The sequence below is a fragment of the Scardinius erythrophthalmus genome, assembly GCF_964197995.2.
Source record: "Scardinius erythrophthalmus genome assembly, chromosome: 4".
In the NCBI taxonomy this organism is placed as follows: Eukaryota; Metazoa; Chordata; class Actinopteri; order Cypriniformes; family Leuciscidae; genus Scardinius; species Scardinius erythrophthalmus.
Window position 1 is genome coordinate 13,929,918 of NC_138224.1, and position 18,780 is coordinate 13,948,697.

Consider the following 18,780-nt stretch of genomic DNA (forward strand, 5'->3'; position numbering starts at 1 on the left):
GATGTCCCTTATCGCCCTTATTGTTCACACTATTTATTGAACCTTTGGCAGAGTCTATCAGGACCAATCCTGAGATATCTGGAATTATAATTAATGGGAAAAAACACGTCATCTCTCTGTATGCAGATGACGTCCTTTTATATTTAGAAAATTTACAGACCTCTACTTCTGCAGTTCTGACTTCCTTGGCTTTGTTCAGCACTGTGTCGGGATACAAAGTTAACATCGAAAAGTCTGTTTCTATGTCTTTTAATTATTTTAATAACCCTATGATACAATTTCCTTTTGAGGTTTCTAAAAAAGGTTTTAAGTATCTTGGCATTCTCCTCACTCCTGATTTGAATCATTTATTTGAAGCAAATTACTCTCCTTTAGTCCAAAAAGTTAAAAAAGATTTAGAAAAGTGGACCCCTCTGCCAATTTCTCTTCTTGGGAGAGTTAACGTCATAAAAATGAACATACTTCCTCGACTTAACTATCTTTTTCAAAATCTCCCATGCTATTTAGCTACATCGTTTTTTAAAACTTTGAACTCTTATATATCTCGTTATATCTGGAATAATAAGCAGCAGAGAGTTGGTCTTTCTAAACTTTGTAAACCGAAGGACCTTGGGGGTCTCTCCTTACCCAATTTTCAGCTTTATTATTGGGCTGCTCAACTCAAAATGATAACAAGCTGGGTTATGAATAGGCAGGATGCTATGTGGATTGATTTTGAATCCTTATTTTGCCATCCAAGAAGATTAGATTCCCTGTGGTTTATTAATAATATAACTCAGATAAACTCTCTTAATGATAATGTGATTGTCTATAATACACTATTGGTTTGGAATGATGTGAAAAAACATTTGAAAATCCCCCAAACTATATCCATACACTCCCCTCTGGCTTTGAATCCAGACATTCCCATTCAGATTAGGAGCATCGGATTGCTGGATTGGAGTTTTAAAGGCTTGTCTGACTTCTCAGGAATGTTTACCTCTGAAACTTTGAGATCATTTGAACAAATTAGAGAAGAGTTCGATATTCCCTCCGAAGACTTTTTCAAATATCTTCAAATTCGGCATTTTATAGAGTCTCTGTTAAAACAAAATAGATTCCGATTTAAATTATTGGAATTGGAAGAAACCATACTATAGGTTAAATCGTTCAAAGGACTTATTTCAAAATTTTATGCCTTACTAACTCATTCTGATTCTTCAGTGTATGATTCTTTGAAACCACTATGGGAACGGGACCTAGGAGTTCTGTTTAATTCTGAAAATTGGACCAAGATCTGCGATGGTATCTTTCCAAAATGTACCTCAATTTCCATACACGAACAAAATTTTAAATTTTTCCACAGAATTTATTTTACACCTGTTCGACTGCATAAAATGTTCCCAGGTTGTTCCGACCTCTGTTTTAAATGCAAAACTTGTAAGGGCACATTCTTTCATGTATTTTGGTCTTGTGTTCACATCCAACCATTTTGGAGAGGGGTCCACTCTGCAATCCAGGAGATAATAGGGAAACGTTTTATTTTATCCCCCTCACTTTTTTTGTTGAATGACATTCCTAAAGACCTTTTTGACTCGGACCTCAAATCTCTGTTTACTACCCTTATATTTCTGGCTAAGAAATGTATATTACTAAAATGGTCTACATCTCAGATCCCAACTATTTCCATGTGGATTTCTCAGCTGTCAGCCTTTCTTCCTTTGGAGAAATTAACTTATGACCTCAACCACAAACAGGACAAATTCAGGAAACTTTGGGATCCTCTCCAATCCTTCCTACACAAAATTTGAAATTTTTATTTTTAGAGAGTTTTGGCTTCTTCTGTTTTGATTTATTATGTTTTTTGTTAACAGATACACTTGTACATTTTATTTAACTTGCAGCGCTTGGGGTTTGTTTGTTTGTATGTTTGTTTGATTGTTTCTGTCTCGGTTGTTTGTATTATTTGAAAATCCCTAATAAAAAAAAAAAAAAAAAAAAAAAAAAAAAAAAACATACCAGCTGTGCATAACATTTTTATATTTCATTGTATTAGTGCCTTTATATTTCATACATTCAATAACATAACATATACAAAAGTGTGCAAATATCAGCCTGATGAAGCTAATATTATTATTAGGCTGTTTTTGTTGTTATTATCATCATCATTATTATGCCAGATGAACCAATGAGTTAAATAATGATTTTCAATGTAAATAATTATGTTCTTAAACTACCGGTACTTTCTTTCTGCATATACTGTAGGCTACAAATGTAGACCTATTCTTTTTCTATCGTCTGCGAAGTGTGTGTTATTTGTGTCCAGTATGATTTTTGTTTCATATTGATTTTCCGAGCCTTACAGTCAGGACACTAATACGAATGTTATTATTAAACAAGTTGTTATACAAACTGCGTGAAAAAAAAATCTTACTTCATAAAAAAAAAACCTTCCTGTTGATGTCATCAGATAATTTCTAAAACGTTTAGGCCTATTCTACTTTTTAATTGTGTGCTTCGTTATACAAGGAACGCAGATCTTCTTTTTATTATTATTATTCATTTTGAGTACATTTCACTAAAGTAACGTTTGGGATTGATAAATGTTTCAGAAAGTAAGCAACAATTTCTCTGTAGGCCTATTTTAAACACCCCACCCTCCTCTCACAGCACTGCTTTCACTTCCACTCACTTCACCCCCGGACAGGCCCGGATTAAGAATTCAGAGGCCCCTGGGCACAATGTCTTGTAGGGCACAATCAAGCTTTTGAATTTCAAAATTCGATTCAGCACGGGGTTATTTGAAGACTGCTTTTTATTGGTTATTAGGGTTGTAACGATATGCGATATGAAACCGAAATCGGACACTCAGATCCACGAACCTGTGTCGCGGTGTGAGAAGGCAGAATCGCAAAACACCCCTTCCAACTCCCAGAGTTATGCTTCCCGTCTAGATCCAATGCTACCACATCTTTAAATTACTATTAGTATTATTTGAAGTTAACATTATAAAATACGTAGACCTAAACCACAAAACTAGTTGAGGATAAATTGGGCAATTCCAACGTTATGGATCACGTCTGCAGTAAAAACTCAGAAAATATGCATTTACTACCAATATATTGAAACGTCTGTTTATATATCCATACTCCCTTAATAAAGAAGTCCAGACATTAGAAAAATATCAGTCTACACATGCGTTTTGTATTTAATGTGAGGGAAATACACATGCGTTACGAACGTGACACAATTTTTTTTTAACTTTTAGGTGGAAAAATCATTTTAATCAACGTTTCATCAACCAATTGCCTGGATTTAATAAATAAGAATATAGCAGACAATAGATAATCACGACACGGAGGTGCTGGCGCGTGAACTGGAGCTTGTCTCATAAATGAATGGAAACTAAGCGTAGCCTATACGGTAGCCTACTTGCCTCACAGACCTGAAAAATTAGAAAGTTTGAAATGTATACTTTTAAACAGAACAATTCAAAACGAAAGAAAACAGACTGCTCTCTGCTTATGTAAACCGGGTTTGGTGTATCGTTACAGCCCTATTGGTTATACATGGTGTCATTATCTGAAATGTAAAGAAAATTCTTCTCCTCGCTTGGGCCCCAAGTGCGCATGGGCCCCTGGGCCGTTCCCATAATGCCCATTGGGTAATCCAGGCTTGCCCGCGGACACATCTGAGAGCAGAAGATCACTGTAAAAAGATCTCACAATAGAAGGCCTGTCCAACTGTCTCTTACAAAAGTAGGCCTGTCCAACTGCTCGTTCAGATATTTAAGATAAGAGTTATTTAAGATTATAATGAATATAAAGTCTGCTGTCAATGAAATGATTTCAAGAGAGAGTTCCTTTTACTCTTATTTTATGTAGGATTATGAAAAGTGTCTCATCATGAAATGGTATAACATACAAAACAAGTCAGGAAGTCATCAGGCATCTTCAGAGCCGCTGCTTTCACTTCTATCCACTTCAGCCGTGGACGCATCTGAGCGCAGTTGATCTCTGTGACAAGATCTCGAAACTTCAGCTGATCTCTCAGATATGCAAGATGAGAGGATACTTACTTGCAATACTTGTGGTCCCACTTTTGAAACATTGCATTTGCGGTGATGTAGTGAACTTTGATGGAGACATCAAGGACTTTGTAGTTGGTGAAAGTAAGTTGTTCGTTCTTACTGACCATCGACTACATCAGATGAGACTCGATCTTTCTGAGGAGAAGAGGAAGGACATCACTAATGCCACTCATCAAAATAGAGTCAACATTCTAGTGCCTTTTGACGACAACGACACCCTGATAACCTGTGGGACCTTTAGAGATGGATATTGTGAAGTTCTTGATCTGAATGACATTACGAAGAGTATTTACTATGAAAGTATATCGGTAGGACCGAGAGAGAATGAGACATCTGTTGCGTTCATAGCAGGTCCAAGTACCAGTAGGTACCTTTTGGTTGGGAAAAAGGACGAACACACACAACCTCAAGATCCGTATCCTGTTGTTAAACTGTGGAACACTTTACAGTCTCAAACTGGTGGGATTTTCAACTACATAGAAGAAGCATCAAGCCCCTTCATCCAGAGCACCGCTAGAGATGTGGAGTTTGTTGACGGATTCCAGAGAGTTTCTCCCTCAGAGTCCTATTTATTTCTCAACGCAAATACTGACTCGGAGAGGAAAGTGCACGTCCTGAGGATGGACAGCAATAAAAGAAAAAAGAAAGAGATCTTCAAATCCCTACAGGCTGCAACGATAGAGTGCTGCAATGATAAAGCTCGTCCAGTGCTCGTCTCCTCCACCGTTATTCCCTCAGGGAACGCTGTTATTTGGGCAGGAGTGTTCAGTGCGCAGAATCAGCAGGATCCGGAGAACACCGCGATGGCTCTGTACGACATCAGTACAGTTCGAGGTCGAGTCAAGGGTTTCTGCACTACTGGTGAAAAATGTGATTCTGAGGTTGGAAAATCAGCATTTATGTGCTCAATATAGATGCTTTTAAAATATATATATATATATATATATATATATTGTTAATTATTATAAACAAATGTTTTTTTTTACAAATGTTTAGCTGTTCTACCGATTCGAGTTATGTATAATATTTGTAATAGAATATAATGTTGCATGAGAAAACTTAATTTCACTATTCACCAAAGTCATAATATTCTTGTTCTTTGTGTTGCAGAGTGGTAGTAACCTTCAGCCGCTCTCTGTGGTGTTCAAGTACAGCTCAATGTCATCAGTGGCAGCAGTTAGAAGTGGATCCTGGATTGTGTTGTTCATAGGAACCAGTGATGGACAACTGATAAAGGTCTGTCTCATATCTTATTTTTCACTAATTTCTGAAAAACCCTCCTCTGTAGAAAGAATAAGGCTGTAAGTAAGTAAGTTTTATGTTATTGTGTTATTTATTCACGTGGTCATGAAAATGGACTCTAGGTTTAAAAATCACGGCATTAAAATGACAGGCCTATAACTATTACTATTGAGAGCAAAAATAATATTAGATCTGTGGCTTTGGCCATTCACATATTCCATAACGAAACGTCTTAACCAGCTTTTAGCTCAAAGGAACACTAATCTCTATAATGGTAACTTGATAAATAAATAAAAAACACATTATCTTCAGAAATATGAATCAGATTTGGAAAACTCATATTTAATGCATTATTACACAAAACAGAACTTGAAACATAATATGTATATTTATAATACTGAGACCCATCACTTTCAACTATTTCAATGGTGAGTACACTCAAAGTCTTTAGTACACTTCAATATACTAGACGTACATTTACTGCTATTTTGTATGTATTGTTTTTATTATTATTGTGTTGTTGGTGGAACTGAAGAGTTTTTGTGACTTTAGGCAAAATGCAAATGGGTTTTTAGTGGAGTTGTATGCTGGACTATATTGTGTTTTGGTATTGTTTTAAATTATATTATATATTTAATTATATTATGTTCTGGCAACGGTCCTGGTGATTAATATGACATCATAAAACAACATGTATAATAATTGTATTATACAATTAGATAAATAGTGCTTTACACTTCATGCCAACTACCCATATATTAAACCTTTATTTAGCTGCAATAAAATCAATGTAAACAAAACAATGCGCAAAAGTGAATAAAAGTTAAGAAAATTAGGTATCCATGTGTGTGTGGGGGGGGGGGATTGGGGGGTTATCACAAAAATTATAGGACCTACACACAGACACTTGGAAAAATAAATGAATAATTATAAGCAATGACTAATAATATTCTTCGTAAATTGCTCATATTTTCACTCTGACTCTCTTTTTGTGTCTTTATATTAACAGTCTGTTTAAGTTTCTGTTAGATCTGTTTTATAGTTTTTAACTTAGTTTCTGCATTTCTGAGAAACAAGATATCCCGATCTTGTACCCGATATCTTAGTGACACGAATAAATGACATGAATAAAGTCCAATCATATAATGATTTGATTTGAGTAAAGTTTGGATAATGATGCGGTTTGTATTTTTAGATTATGTTGGATGAGAAATTCACACCAGGCTGTCCAATAGTGCTGTACAAATCTGATGATAAACGAGCAGTACTTCCCAGAATGCACTTTGATCCAGCAGATTTCAAATATATCTACATCGCTGTGAGGAAAGAGGTGAGGTTTAAAACTGTACAGTTAATAAAAAGTGATACTCAACATTTAAAATATATTTTTATCCTGTTGTTTTATCATGCTTAATATTTGGGAGGCATAAAGACTTTTGCACCTTTTCACGATTTCATGATGCTGAATTTACACAATCATTAACTGTAAATATAGCCATTTAAAAAAAAATCAAGTGTAATGTACATTTATATCACCATACCTTACGTTATATTATCCTGACATTAAATTAAGAAACTATCTAACACTGCTGCAATGGGTTTTACTAGAGCTGCTGAGGGAACGACTGTAACTGACAACAAATTTCTTCTGACTGCTGCAATCACCCTATCTGGGGTTTTATTTCTCATTTTAAAAAGCAATGGGAACGCAATAGTGGATGTTTACTTGCTTTCTGCTCATGTTTTTGATGTAGCTCAGAAGAGTGTCTGTGGTTCAGTGTGCTAAATACAGCTCTCTGAAAGACTGCAGAGCTGCTCTGGATCCTCTCTGCGGCTGGTGTGTGAACACACAGAGGTCAGCCTGCCTTTATCACATGGGACTTTTCACACATCACACATGTAATCTGCATAGGCGGCATCATCACCTAACAGTAATATGCCTAATGGTTCACTGTTGAACAGTCTTTTAAGTTCTTATCATCTATATGGACATGGTGAGCAGTGTGCAAACAGATCTGTACGTGATAAATTGATGATGTTTTTATCTAGATGTTCTACCCAAGATGAATGCTCAAATACTTCATGGGTGTCCATTCCAAAAAACTCTCTTAAGACACAGCTGCTTTCTTTTCAGATGACAGAGAACTCTTCTAGAAAGGTAGAGGGTCATAATCTGGAAGTATTTATCATAATTTAGGGAATATTTTTAAGAAATAATTTATATGACTACCAGACATTGCTCTCTGCTACACAGGTTACTCTACATCTTGCCTTGAGTCTGGAGAGCACAGGAAATCCCGACTTCTCATGTTCCTTCACCACAGGAAGTGTGAATCTGTGTGACGGGTCTGATCTGACTGCAGTTTTCCCAAACTGCTCCTGTAGTTTTCCTGATCACATACTTTATACTGGAGGTTAGTTTTCTATTAATGAAGTTGTATGTGCGTATTATACAGTACATTTTGTAGTCAGAATATGATTTTTTTTATAACCATAAACATTTTTGATAATCTATTCAGTTTCAGAAGTTTCTGCTACTGTTACCATTAAGGATCAGAAGATCACAGAGACACTGACACTGAGGAACTGCTCCAGTATCACAGAAAATACAAATGCTCCTTATACACAGTGAGAAAATGAAATTCAGTGTGAAGAATTGCATAGTTCAGAAATGATAACACAGAGCTTTATAGATTATATTAATACATCATATGTGCATGAATGCAGGTGTGTGCGGTGTGTTCTCATCTGGGTGTCAGTGGTCCTCTTCCTCTCAGCGTTGTGATTGGACACATAGACCTGGACCGCAGTTACTCATACAGGTGAGACATACTGTATTCTACAATCCAGTGCTTCATTATACATATACGTATTGGGAATATGTATACGTAACCTTTATAAAGATTCAATATGATATTAATTCATTGTTAATAGCTTAAATATCATTGTGTCGACTGAAGAAAACTCAGGAAGTAAATGAACCGCTCAGTTCTCTCTCTTTTTCTACTTTTTAGGATGCATGTAAAGATCTACTCTCTGAGATTACAGTAAGTGTCATTATGGAAATCATTATGAACCCAACTTCACAAAATAGGGATGTTGTTTTTTTCAGTTTATTCCTATTTCAAATAGATGTGACTTTACAAGAGTCTGAAGATTTTGTTTCATTTTTGTGGAACTATTTGCTTTTAAACTTCTTTTAAAACAAAAATTGCTTTCTTCTATATAATATATTCAATAAATAATTTATAACAATCATTATGCTTTTAAATAAATAAAATATTATTGATCCATATTTACAATTATATTTAATTACTGCACATTATTATTATTATAATAATTTATAAAATGTATGTATTCAAATTGTTTATTAAAGAATGCTTTGGGTCATATATTAAGTGGATATGGATTTTTTTTACTGAGTGCAACATTTTGTGTCCTGCAGAAGCCAGAGATTCTCTCTCTGGAGCCCAACAAGGTTTCTTTCCATGGCAGAAACAATGTTTTACTAAGAGGAAAGAACCTGGAATCTGTCAATAAAATCCTTATTCAAGGGGATCCGGAGTGTATTCCTAAAGAGTGAGACTCTGTGTGTTTGTGTTTGGTTTTATTTATGAATGTGTGTAGATTGAGATAAATGATACTGTATATCTGTGCATGAATGTTTCCCCTCAGATCTCCAGTGTTTGATCGCTCCAGCGACACTTTAAGGTTCAACATTCCTCCCAGTGGAACTAAAGGAACAATGAAACTGTGTGTTGACGCCAGAGGAGAACTGGCCCCCGACTGAGCCTGGGTTCTCCCAAGGTTTTTTTTTCTCCATTAGGTCACCTAATGGAGTTTTTCGGTTCCTTGCCACTGTTGCCTTTGGCTTGCTCAGTTGGGGATATTTAATTTGATTAATCGATTCAACAGTGCTATTGATCTGCATTACCAAACGTGGATGTTTTACACCAGAAACATACACTGATGTACTATTTTATTTAATACTGTGAAGCTGCTTTGATACAATCTGTATTGTGAAAAGCGCTATATAAATAAAGTTGACTTGACTTGACTTGTTGTTACTCCTGACGACCGTTGTCATGGTAACAGTCTCATCACTTACAGTTCCCAGCCCAGCTGCACAGGAATACAGCCCATAGTCTCCTGGAGGAGGTAAGAGCTTTCAGACCACTGGCAGAACAGCTTCCATATCCTATCAGTGCCTTGAGATGAAAACTGCACATTTTGAATGTCATGCTCTTGGTAGTCTCAGCCTCAGACGTCACACCCACGGAACGTTGGCTAAACGTCTGATGCATATGGCACACTTTTCTGGAAACACTTCAGGAGTTTCGAAGTCACGACCTGATTGGTTGAATTCTACAGGATGTCCGCGAGACGCGTGTGTCACGTTCTTTAACGGTCCGTCTGGTAACAAATGCCGTGACGCCAAAACCCCTCGTGGAAGAAGAAAGCCGTTGTGTTTACAACTGAGACAAATGAGCGCTTACCAGGATCAACTAAACGCTGGATTTTCAAAGTATGTGAAGTTTGTGGCTCCATTGTTGCAGTAAACTTGCACAACGTTCTTGAATAAATAATTTATTAAATGCGAGCCGGTCTGTTATTGTAGGGACATCGACATTATATTGGCACAGCCCCTAAACATGACGCGGAACAAAACGAACTGTGATTGGTTGCGTTATATGTCAGTCAAACGTCCTCTTGGCCAAGAAAAGCTGCGATAAATTCCAGACCTTCTGCCGTCAGTCTGAAGGTCTGGCTACGCGAGACTATGCTCTTGGTAATCTAATGGCATTTTAATCCTGAAATATGCAAGAATGCTGTTTATATGGAAAATGAAGGTTTGCAAAGTAATAATCTGCTGAGATACTGTGGAAAAACACATATAGGTATGTGAGATTAAAAGAAATGAAATTAGAAATTAGTCATTAAAGGGGGGGGGGGGGTAAAACACTCAGTTTCAGTCAATCTCATAATCTTGAGTACCTATAGAGTAGTATTGCATCCTTCATATCTCCAAAAAGTCTTTAGTTTTATTATATTTATAAAAGAAAGATAGGCTGTACCGAGTCTTTCCGGAAAAAAAACGAGCGGCTGGAGGCGTGCCGTGTGGGCGGAGCTAAAGAATCATGAGCGCTGTTCACTGTTTACTTGCTGTGCTTACGCACCAATAGCTAACAACACACAGACATTTGAAGCAGTTTTACTCACCGCCTGCGGTTCCAACGCACGACCGTGAACCTTTATCGTTGGGACTGCTCCATCCTTAAGCATTAGACGATCTGCAAATCCGGCGTCGAACTGGGCCTTGTTTATAAAACGATCATCGTCGAAATGCAGGGAACAAACAAAAACACTTGCACAACTCCGTTGATGCTCTGGAAAAACAAACTCCATCCACTGGTCCCTTAACGCCAGGTTCTTTGTGAATCTGTGCAGGGTTGTCTTGCCCTGGCAACCAAAAATCCACTTCTTTGGTGACATTAGCTGCTTTCCGACCAAGTAGTTCTAGGAACTTAGTTCTAGGAACTGTCCACTTCTAAACAGTTCTATGAACTACTCTCCCCCAAACTCGGTTTTGCTGTTTGCGTTCGCACTGGCCAAGTGGCCATAGGAACTGGTAGGAGGGGTAAGAGAGTGACGCAAGCACGGTGACTTTTATTTTGACGGCGCGACGGACCTTTATTTTGGCGGCGCTGAGAACGCCAGAGCAAACAATGCTCGCATTCTCTGTGTTTATTAGTTAACGATCTGTCTAACAGTACTGTTTAATATCTTATTAGATAGAACTGTTATAGAAAGTAGACAGTATATGAAAAAAGGTTATTAGCCTATGCCGTGTGGTTGATGTCCAGTGTTGCTAGCTGGGCAGATAAACATAATCATGGTTGGCTTGGTCCCCTCAAAGTTGCGTTGGATTTTCTCTTCAGCATTTAAGGTGTAGAGACCCATCTATCACTGTTTTCCATGTTTGTATAGTTAGTTTATGGAGTAAATATATAGACTATAATCTGTGTGTTTACATTCTAGCTGTTTTAAAAATGGCGGGTGCTGGTTTTCCGCGTGCGTTCGGTCAATCAGCGACAGCGTACACTAACGTCATGGATATTTCCTATAGTGCTGGTTTAGACCCTACTCTGAAGTAGGACCTAAATTAGTTCCTACAAATGGAGTTCCTAGAACTAAAATCGTTCCTAGTTCCTGCGGTGCGAACACGCCGACATCCGGGTACTATAGCCAATAGTTCTAGGAACTGTGAAAAGGTTCCTCCGGTCGGAAAGCGGCTATTGACTTCCCTAAAGCCGAGCACAGCGCTTTGATGGGCGTACCGCTTTCGCTCTCTCGCTCTGGTCTACGGGTGCGCGCGCGCCCTTCCGGGAGAAGTGCACTTAGGACCCGTATAAGGAAATTCCGCCCCATCTGACGTCACACAGGCCCATACTCGAAAAAAACTTTCCGAAACTTGTGACAAACCGGAAGGAGTATTTTTGCCACAGAAATACTCCATCAAACGTACAACTTTATTTTTGAAACTTTGTCCATGTTTAGCATGGGAATCCAACTCTTCAACAGTGTAAAAAACTCAGTATGCATGAAATAGCATTTCACCCCCCCTTTAAGTAATTTCCTGTATGTTTCATAATTCTGAGAGCTGCAGTTTACTGACTCACATGTGACCTTAGACTAGTATTGTTTAAATTTTTAGAGGTTCAGAAAGAGCAACCTGCTTGCTGACAGCAAGACCATTCTTAATATTCTGTATTACTGGCTGAAATGGTTAATATCTCTACACTCTCAGAAAAAAAGGTACAAAAGCTGTCACTGTGACGGTAATTTTTCAAAAGGTACACCTTTGTACCTAAAGAGTACATATAAGTCCCTCAAAGGTACATATTGGTACCAAACGTGTACATATTAGTACCTAGAGTAAGTGGTACATATTAAAACCCTTTTGAAGGGTACTGTCCCAGTGACAGCTTTTGTACCTTTTTTTCTGAGAGTGTATAATAAATATTTTAATATATATTTTAATATCTCTTCATTCAGTGGTGGAAGGAAGATTGATGTTCAGGGGAGCAATATGAAATTTGTGGAATCTGTTATTGTCCGTCACTCTAATAAAGAGCTTCAAACACAATACAACGAAAGCTCAGGGGTAAGACGTGTGTTTATTACTCCTGCAATAACTCACAGCACTTTATCTGAAACACAGAGGTCAGCTATTAATAACTTCAGTGAGTCTTCAAACAGCCCAGATTCACACATGTACTGCATGAGGTCTTATTTAGAAAGAAATGTCATTTATCTGCTCATATAATTGTTAAAAGCACTTCAGTGACTCTAAATATGTAATTGATTATTTTAAAGGGGTTACTTTTATTTTAAGGCCTTGGAGTATCCCTCACTCACAAACGTGTGTGTGTGTGTGTGTGTGTGTGTGTGTGTGTGTGTGTGTGTGTGTGTGTGTGTGTGTAAAGTCTTGAACCATATATATATTATTTAATTTAGTTAATTATTTTCATGTTATGGGTGGTAACTGACAAGCAATATTAAAATTCTAAAATATTAAAATTCTCTCTCTCTCTCTCTCTCTCTCTCTCTCTCTCTCTCTCTCTCTCTCTCTCTCTCTATATATATATATATATATATATATATATATATATATATATATACAGTATATATTAGAATTTTAAAATTGCTTGTCAGTTACCACCCATAACATGAAAATAATTAGCAGTTTGTCTGTGTCAGCTCATGCAATTTTATTGTGTTTTATTGCTTCACGGAGCTTCACGTGTCACATGTTAGAGTCATATCTTCATTGTCTCTCTTTTCTCAGGATGTGTGGTTTCTTTCCCCCCGTTATTATGGCAGTGGACTGTTAAGCTTGTCAATGAAAGTTGGAAACTCCACTGTGGACTGTAAGAATTTGTCCTATGAGTCTGATCCAGAATTCACTGGATTCACCACCTTACAGGTGAACAGCGACCTACAGGTCAACATTAAGGTGAGTTTAGCATTACAGTGAGTTTAAGATCAATGTACAGTCTGCATGTTTTGGCACGCATGCCTATTTTTTCCAGGCCCTGTTCTTAAAAACAGTAAACCCAACCCAATCTCAGAAAATATATTATTGTGAGCAGTCAGTGTATTTGCACATCAGCATGTGAATCTCACAACCTCCACACTCTTCTACATCTCTTTCTCAGAAAAAGGCAGATGCATTGACCTTGAGTATGAGTGAGGTGAAAGTGACGGGTCTACAGGGAGATCAGCAGTATCAGTGTGTTTTGGAGAAAATTGAGTACAATGCCATCATCTGTAAGATTAAAGAAGAATCAGGAGCCGTCACAGAAGTGGACTCAATAACTGTACGTCTGGTTTTTGATATGTTCAATTCTTTGGTAAATCTACAGGGTGGGCCATTTATATGGATACACCGTAATAACATGGGAATGGTTGGTGATATTAAAGTCCTGTTTGTGGCACATTAGTATATGTCATGGTCACCACCAATCTTGAGGAGTTTGCCCCCTCACATATACTAATGTGCCACAAACAGGACTTTAATATCACCAACCATTCCCATGTTATTACGGTGTATCCATAAATGGCCCACCCTGTATAAACATGGAAGTTCATAATTTGACTTGATAATTGCTGTTAACACTGCTGTGTTAAGTTTAATGTAAATATTAATAAATCAACTTTATGAGATTAAAAGACATTGCTTTTCATTGTCATTTAGATCACGATTGGGAATTATGTTCTCAGGATGGGGAATCCAAAGGATTTGTTCTGCCTCAGTCCACAGAACACACCTGGCCAAATATGAAAGAGCAATGAAAACGCTTACAGAAAAAAAATATATATTCTCAAAATATTTTTGAAAATAAAAATATTTTTATATCTGTATATTTCTATGGAATTATACATTTGAGCAGTTTGTATTTTCTTTTATATTCTTCATATAGACAGTATATATAGTTAATTATTCAGCTTAAAAAAAATGTTTTTTGGTGAAAAAGTTAAATTATTATTTGCTATTTCTAAGGCTAGAGAGCTTATATCTGCATATTTCTATGGAATTATACATTTGAGCAGTTTGCATTTTCTTTTATATTCTTCATATATATATAGTTAATTATTCAGCTTTAAAGGGGGGGGGGGGGTGAAATGCTCATTTTCACTCAATCTCCTGTTAATCTTGAGTACCTATAGAGTAGTATTGCATCCTTCATATCTCCAAAAAGTCTTTAGTTTTATTATATTATATTAAGAAAGATAGGATGTACCGAGTCTTTCCGGAAAAAAACGAGCGGCTGGAGGTGGGCCGTGTGGGCGAAGCTAAAGCTGTGCTAACGCGCCGAGCTAACAACACACAGAGACAATAGATTAGAAGCAGTTTTACTCACCGAACCTTTATCGTTGTGACTGCTCGATCCTTAAGCATTAAACGATCTGCAAATCCGTCGATCTGGGCTTTGTTTATAAAACAATCATCGTCGAAATGCAGGGAACAAACAGTCTACACAACTCCGTTTATGCTCAGGAAAAACAAACTCCATCCACTGGTGCCTTAACGCTGGGTTCTTTGGGAATCTGTGCAGGGTTGTCTTGCCCTGGCAACAAAAAAACACACTTCTTTGGTGACATTGGCTTCCCAAAAGCTGGGCAGGGCGCTTTGATGGCGAACTGCTTTCGCTCTCTTGCTCTGGTTTACGGGTGCGCGCGCCCGCGATCTTACCGGAGAAGTGCCCTTAGGACCCATATAAGGAAATTCCGTTACATCTGACGTCACACATACCCATACTCGAAAAAAACTTTCCGAAACTTGTGACAAACCGGAAGGACAATTTTTGGCACAGAAATACTCCTTCAAACTTGCAATTAAATTTTTTAAACTTTGTCCATGTTTAGCATGGGAATCCAACTCTTTAACAGTGTAAAAAACTCAGTATGCATGAAATAGCATTTCACCCCCCCTTTAAAATAAAATAAAAAGTTTTGTCATGCTTTAACTATTCAACAACCTCTGCGTTCAAATATCCTGTGAGAGCAATCCTGAGACTCAGAGGTGTAAAGTCCAGGGGTCAGGAAGTAAAAGTCCTGCCATATGTTTATTCCACCCATGAACTCAGCCAGGACTTTGTAGTTGGTAAAAACGTCTCGGGTTACTGGATGTAACCCTGGTTCCCCGAGAGAGGGGAACGAGACGCTGCGTCGAATACAACGCTACGGGGAATGCCTTCGGCATGCGTTATCTGAAGTCACTATACAACTATTCCAATCTGGATTGGTGTGCGTCATCGTGCGTCATGACGTTGCATGTGACGGTGACCCGGATGCTATATAAGGGTCACAGGAACAAGGAAATGACAGCTTCGAAAAAGGTTCAAAGCAGCTGTTCTCAGGGCGCCCCGAAGGTGGGGAGAGGGGACGCAGCGTCTCGTTCCCCTCTCTCGGGGAACCAGGGTTACATCCAGTAACCCGAGACGTTCCCCTTCGTTACGGGGAACTCCCGCTGCGTCGAATACAACGCTACGGGGAACGAGTACCAGCTAGCCCCCACAGAGAACAAGCGCCCTGGGTGTGAAGCATCTGGCACACTCAAGAGCACTAAAGCAAGGGAGAGTGAAAGATCCAACTGTGCTAAGAATTTTATTCTTTCTTGTTTGGTGTACAAAGGGAAGGTCGCATCAGCAACCTCGATATTAAGGTCCAAGTAGATAGGCCTGATTAATGACAGGCAGAACACTTAACTCCTAACACCCTTTTTAGTGGATAATCTCTGGAAGCCTAAGAGGCTCTCTTGCTTACACCGTACATGCAACGAAGGATGAAGAGCTGAGGAATTTTTAGAATAGCCTCCGGTACCTTGGTCACCGGGGAGAAATATCTCAAAGAAAGCTAACAAACTCCCATTTAATACCCTTTATAGATATACTCTGCGGAGCCGAATAAAGGCTCTAAGCAATTTAATATGATAGCCTGCAGAGACAGGGTTCATCCAGATTCTGACGCAGCATACAGAGGCAGAAAGCACTCTGAAGGTGAGGATCATTGCTAAGGACAGGGGAGAATTTATAGAACCCACTATACTAAGAATTTTATTCTTGTCTTTTTTGGTGTAAGAAAAAGGCTGAGTTAACAGCCTCAGAAGTGAGGTCCAATATATACATATGCCTAAAAAGGCAGGACACTGACTCCAAGGCACCATTAATGGATAACCCTAAAAGCCTAGAAGGCTCTCCTGTCACACTTATAGCAACGAAGGATGAAGAGCCAGAGGAAATCATAAGATAGCCTCCGGTACCCTTATTGGTGACCGGGGAAATTTCCTACTAGAAAGCTAACAGATTTCCAAAATATGTAGATTTTCTTTTAATCTGACATATATACACGTATCCCGCAGAACCGACAGGGGCTTTTCTTTCCACAGACCTGTCAGCCTGCAAGGATAACAGGATTCATCCTAGAAGGCTACAGGGAAATATGGAGGTCATGGGACGACCCGGGTGGACCACCCTGAGAGCATACGGAGGCCGTAGGCGCCATAGCGGCTCTGAGCGTGGACGAGAGGTCCCGATTAGAGTATAGAAGAATCCCAGTACTGAAGCCATAGGGCAGTAAAAGGCTGGGTCCAGCTAACTCAATTAAAACTTCCTGAGCCGGGGAGTTCTGGAGGTAGCTGATCTGATGACCTCGGCCACCAGATCACCCTATTCGAGAAGGCCAGTGTGGTTTTTCGAGAATAAGATCTACTCAAAATCCTCTGACCCTCTCCAGAACTCCAGGGAGTAGAGCGACCGGGGGAAAAGGCGTACAGACGTTGCCTCGGCCACGTCTGTACCATGGCCTCCAGACCCAACGGGGCTGGATGCGAGAGAGAGAACCAGAGCGGGCAATGAGAATTCTCATGAGAAGCGAATAAATCTACCTCCGCCTGGCCGAATTTCTCCGATATAAGCTCCACCACCTCGGGGTGGAGCCTCCATTCCCCTGGCCTGGGCCCCTGCCTCGACAGGGTGTCTGCTCCCACATTATCAACCCCAGGTATATACATGGCCCTCACAGAGAGAAATTTGTCCTTAGACCATAATAGAATATGATGGGCCAATTTGCACAGAGGACGAGACCTCAAGCCCCCCTGATGGTTGATGTAGAAGACCACCGATATATTATCAGACCTAACAAGGACCTGATGGCCTCTGAGGTCTGGAAGGAAATGCCTAAGGGCAAAGAATACTGCCAGCATCTCCAGGCAACTGATGTGCCATGCGAGGTGATGGTCCTTCCAGACCCCGCGGGTGTACCGGCCCTCCATGACCGCACCCCAGCCCATGCGGGAAGCATCCGTGGTCAGAATTTTTCTGGGACACGAAGCTCCAAGCACCTGGCCTTGGGACAGGAACCGTATGTCTTTCCATATGACTAGAGAACGAGGTTATCTGGACGTAACTCTAATCGTACGGAAGGGGTTGCCCCTTGGGGAAAACCCCCTGGTCCTGAGCCACCACTGTAGGGCCCTCATATGAAGCAAGCCGAGTAGAATCACTACTGATGCGGTTGCCATAAGGCCCAAAATTCTTTGAAAATGTTTGACAGTGATGGCCTGGCCTAACCTGATAGCTCTAACTGCAGCCACGATACTTTAAATACGTGGCTGGGTCAAGTGAACTTGCATAGATTGCGAGTCCCACTCAGCTCCAAGAAATGTTATTCTTTGAAGAGGAGACAGAGAACTTTTCTTGACATTGAGCCTTAGCCCCAAGCACTGAAGATGACGCAAAACAACATCTCGATGTTGGATTGCTAGCGTCTCTGGTTCTGCCAGAATAAGCCAGTCATCTAATAATTTAGGATGCGGTTCCCCTGAAGTCTCAGTGGAGCAAGGGCAGCATCCATACAGAAAGTGCAAGGGGATAGAGTTAGGCCGAAAGGAAGAACCCTATATTGGTAAGCTTTTCCCCCCAAAAGCGAACCTAAGGAACTTCCTATGATAATGGATGATGAAGTTATGAAAATAAGCATCCATGAGATCTATGTCACAAGCCAGTCTTCAGATCTGATTTGCTGAATGATACTGGGTATAGTGAGCATATTGAAACTAAATCTCCTCAAAGATTTATTCAATACTCTAAGATCTACAATAGGATGAAGTCCACCATCCTTTTTCGGAACAATGAAGTAACGGCAGTAAAAACCTGAATCCCTCTCCTGATTAGGGGCAATTTCTATTGCTTTTGCTAAAAGAGATTCAACTTCATTTTCCATCACCTGGCGCTGATGTGAGAAAACCAGTGTGTGAAATACCCCGTTAAAATCGGGTGGTTTTACTTTAAACTGGATTTTATATCCTTTAACTATACCCAGGGTCCATTTAGATATATTCGGAAGGCCTGACCAGGTGTCTAAACAATCTACAAGAGGAATCAATTTCTCTGGGTTAGTCTCAG

At 39.2% G+C, this 18,780-nt stretch overlaps 1 pseudogene across 1 annotated transcript; it reads left to right on the forward strand.

The window, feature by feature from the left end:
* The first annotated feature begins 4,041 nt into the window (after positions 1–4,041).
* LOC308689093 (plexin-C1-like) lies at positions 4,042–16,853 on the forward strand (annotated as a pseudogene). The gene is made up of 11 exons: positions 4,042–4,950; positions 5,180–5,305; positions 6,507–6,641; positions 7,066–7,166; positions 7,361–7,469; positions 7,566–7,725; positions 7,831–7,939; positions 8,039–8,133; positions 13,161–13,328; positions 13,531–13,692; positions 16,737–16,853. The product of its transcript is annotated as a plexin-C1-like (transcript).
* The last annotated feature ends 1,927 nt before the right edge of the window (positions 16,854–18,780 follow it).